Genomic DNA, 3,908 nt, shown 5'->3' with positions numbered 1-3,908 from the left:
GAAGGAAAACATTTCCTCCTCCTCCTCACGCTCTGCCCTGGGCAGCCAGAGAGCCGAGGATGGACGGGGCAGGATGGGGAAGCCCCTGCCCAGGCAGCGGTGAAAGGCCCAGGCCCTCCTCCTCTGGGCCAGCCTGGCCACCTACCCCTGGGTGTCCAGGCAAAGACCTGCACCGTCTGGGCCACCATGTCCTCATCTACAAAGGCACTGGATTAGATCAATGTTTCCCAAATTTTAGGCATTTTGTACCACCAGGGTTATGACCATATTTGTCTTTAAGTTAACTCACATTTTAAATACTTCGATAGGGACTTCGCTGGTGGCGCAGTGGTTAAGAATCCGTCTGCCAATGCAGGAGACACAGGTTCGATCCCTGGTCCGGGAAGATCCCACATGCCGTAGAGCAACTAAGCCCGTGCACCACAACTAAGCCTGTGCTCTAGAGCCCTTGAGCCACAACTACTGAGCCCGCGTGCCACAGCTACTTAAGCCTGCACGCCTAGAGCCCGTGCTCCGCAACAAGAGAAGCCACTGCAATGAGAAGCCTGCACACCACAACGAAGAGTAGCCCCTGCTCGCCGCAACTAGAGAAAGCCCGCATGCAGCAACGAAGACCCAACACAACCAAAAATAAATAAAATTTAAAAAAACTTTGATAAATGCATTTATCAAGCAAGCTTTACATCATTATTATACTTGGAAAGCCTGTAGTATCACTTGCCAAAACCAGAAAATAACTGCAAATATTATAAAGAAAACAAGGAGCTATAAGTAAATTCTAGAATGCTGAGCTTGAGACCTTCTCTCTATTAAAAATGGACAATGACAAATGTTAGAGGCATTAAAGACACATTAGCCCCAAACAGAGTCCTTCTCCTTGATATACTCAGAAGTCTTGAACAAAAACTGAAAAGGGCCTGAATCACAGTGTAAAAGCTGGCCGTCACTCCAGGGTTGACAAATCTGGTTTAGTTAATTCAAATTGAGTTGATGCTGGGTGCTACCTAACCTGCCATCCTGGGTACCATCCATATCCCCTTGGTTCCCTCTAAAATCCCTTCTGGGAGGATACCGCACCACCTCTTAGCAAGGCCAGGGGAGATGTGGGTTCTTTCATTCGTTCGATCCTTCCATCATTCACTCAGCCCAAGTTATCAGCACCTCTCTGCCCAACCGGGGGTATAGGGTGGCTGCCACCATGATCCGTCCTGGCCTGAGGGAGCTCCCAACTAATGGGCAGAGGGGAGAAAGCACAGGATTTGGAGACAGATCTGGGTTCAAATCCTCCCCTTGCTAATAGCTCTCAGTTTCTCCATCTGTGAAATAGGTTCGATGACCCCCTGCCTTTTCAGCTGGCTGTGAGGATGGCATCAGATTGTTCAGGGCAGTGCTGGGTGCAGTAGTTTGCTCTTGGTAGACAGTGGCTCTGCTAGCTACCATGAGGCCCTGATGGGCCATTGCTCAGTGTAAGGGGAAAAGTGGGCATTTGTCCAGTGCCTGCCACGTGCCCAGCACTGTGCTTTCTGGTACGTTCCTTTCTTCACATCATATAACCTCCCAGGGGCTGGTGTGCTATTATGATTGTCTTCATTTTACAGACAAGGAAACTGAGGCTCAGAGAGGGCAAGTGCCTTGCCCTAGGCCACACAGCACTTCCACCTCCAGCTTATGTGAAGACACTTGGACCCCGGCTATGTCTTCTGCGGCTAACCTGGCCCTGCATATCCCCAGCTCCAGGCGGCTCCTGAGACCCAGCACTCAGCTTGGCAGGTAGTTTGTGTCCAAAGTGCCCGGAAGCATCCACTCTGCGCCAGACTGAGTTTCGACCACACAGAGCATTATCCTCAAGGTTCAGTGGGGGGAGCTGCAGGATGCGGCAAGATGAGCCTAGAGACAGGAAGGAAGCTAGGAGGGGCGAGAGGGGGAGCTAGGGAGGGAGACAGAGAGAGGCAGAGACACAGAGAGAGAAAGAGATACACACACAAAGAGACAGACAGTGGAAGGGTGGGGGGAGAGACTGGGAGAGAGAGAGAGACAGAGAGAAATGGGGAGGGGCAAGAAGACAGACAAAACCAGAGAGAGGGGTGGCGAAGGCTGAGAAAGATAAGATGGGGAGGGAGACAGACAGAGGGATGATCGGGGACGGGTGGGGTGAGGTGCACCCCGGCAGGGCTCCCAGGTTGCTTCCACAGGTGGCACAAGATAAGTCCTCCCCATCCTGAGATGGAGGTGGGGACATCGGTCCTATCAAGCTGCCCCCTGAGTGGCCTTGAGCCCCAGGGGTGGGGGATGGGGCCCCGAAAACAACCTTTGATTTCCTGTGTTGAACACTCGTGGCTGTCAGAGCAGTGGTCAGACTGACAGAGGGGGTGGAGAAAGGTAGGCGTGATGAGCACATGCTGATGGCAGTGATGAGCACATGCTGATGGCAGGAAGGCGCAGTGCTGGGGGCGTGGGGGACTGCTTTCGGCTTGGCCTTTCCTACCTCCCCCATGGGGCACAGAGAAACCCCTGCTCTTCCTTCCTGACCAGGCGGGAACAGGTGAGGGAGGCCACACCACCCGCAGAGCCAGGACCACAGCACCATGTGGGAGCCCCCCATTCTGAGAGGCCTGGGCTGGGGGAGAGTTGGGGTGGGATTCAGAGCCAGCAGACTGGGGCTTCCAAACATTGTAGTTCTCCTTCTTATGAGCTGTGCATCTTGGGCCAGTCCATTTACCTCTCGGGCCTCAGGCTATGAATCTGTAAGGTGGGACAGTAATCGTACCAGCCTCAGAAGGTGGCTGTGAGGGCGAAGTGAGTCAAAACACATGAAGGGCTTGGCATAGTGCCTGATAGGCAGCAAGCCCTGCTTGAGCGCCCTCACGTAAGCTCTGTGACCCTGTAAGCACCACTGCCTGCCCTGGCCCCCAGGGCCCACCTTCTCCTCCCAGGTGAAAGGAGAAGCAGGCCCAGTGCCAGCTCACCTGTGGCTGGTCTTCAATAAATCTGGGAGGATTTTAGGTCCTTCCAGAGTCCCGAATAAAGTAGGTGGAAGGGCAGCTGGGTCTCCACAGGAGGTAACTGTGGGCCTCCTGGGGCCATCACCCCCCCAGGACCAAGGCTCCACTCTGGGTACCCCGAGGCTTGGCACAGACCTGAAAGCTCCTCTTCACTTTTCCCTGATTTATATGTCTGACCCTTGATCTCTGGTCCCTGCCACTTGTCAGACCCCTTTCCGGGCTGGGGATCTTGGAATCTGAGGGGGCAGTGCCCCCTGCCCAGCTGACCCTGGGGGTGTCCATGGTTTGGGATCTAAGGTCTGGACAGTGTCCTGCGACAGGGAGTGGAGTGTCAGGTGGAGAGAGACAGGGAGGGCAAGGGGAGAGGAAGGTGGACAGAGGTGGAGGAGAGAGGGGGTAGAGGGATCGAGAGAGACAGAGGGTCCGAGGGGGCGGGCGCGGAGGGAACCAGGAGAGAGGGAGAGAGAGCCAAAGGCAGAAACACAGGAGAGAAGGGGGAGAGAGAATACAAGGGAGAAAGGGGAGGGGCGGGGTAACAGACGGCAGAGCGAAAGCGAATCAGACTGAGAAAAGGAGAGACAGCAAGCACGGAGTTGGGGTGGGGGGCGGGACACACAGAGACAGGGAGACACTGAGAGACACTTACCGAGAAGGAGGGAGAGACAGAAAAGGAAAAAATAAAACAAGCGCGAGAGACAGGCCAAGCGGCCAAGAGGGAGAAGGAACTAAAGCAACCAGCGACGGAGGCGGAGGCAGCTCCAGGAAAGGAGCCGCGGGCCGCGGGTGCCGCACGGGAGGGTCCTGGAGGGCGCGGGGCAGCCAGACCCAACAACAGCTCAGCAAGGGCCCGGCGCCCGGAGGGCGGGGCCGGCAGGCAGCGGGGGCTGGGGCCCGGGGCGCGTGGGG

Source organism: Monodon monoceros, unplaced genomic scaffold (genome assembly GCF_005190385.1).
Source record: "Monodon monoceros isolate NGI ecotype Baffin Bay Population unplaced genomic scaffold, NGI_Narwhal_1 Super_Scaffold_3, whole genome shotgun sequence".
Lineage (NCBI taxonomy): Eukaryota > Metazoa > Chordata > Mammalia > Artiodactyla > Monodontidae > Monodon > Monodon monoceros.
The sequence above is the reverse complement of the archived record's forward strand: the minus strand, read 5'-3'. Positions refer to the sequence as shown.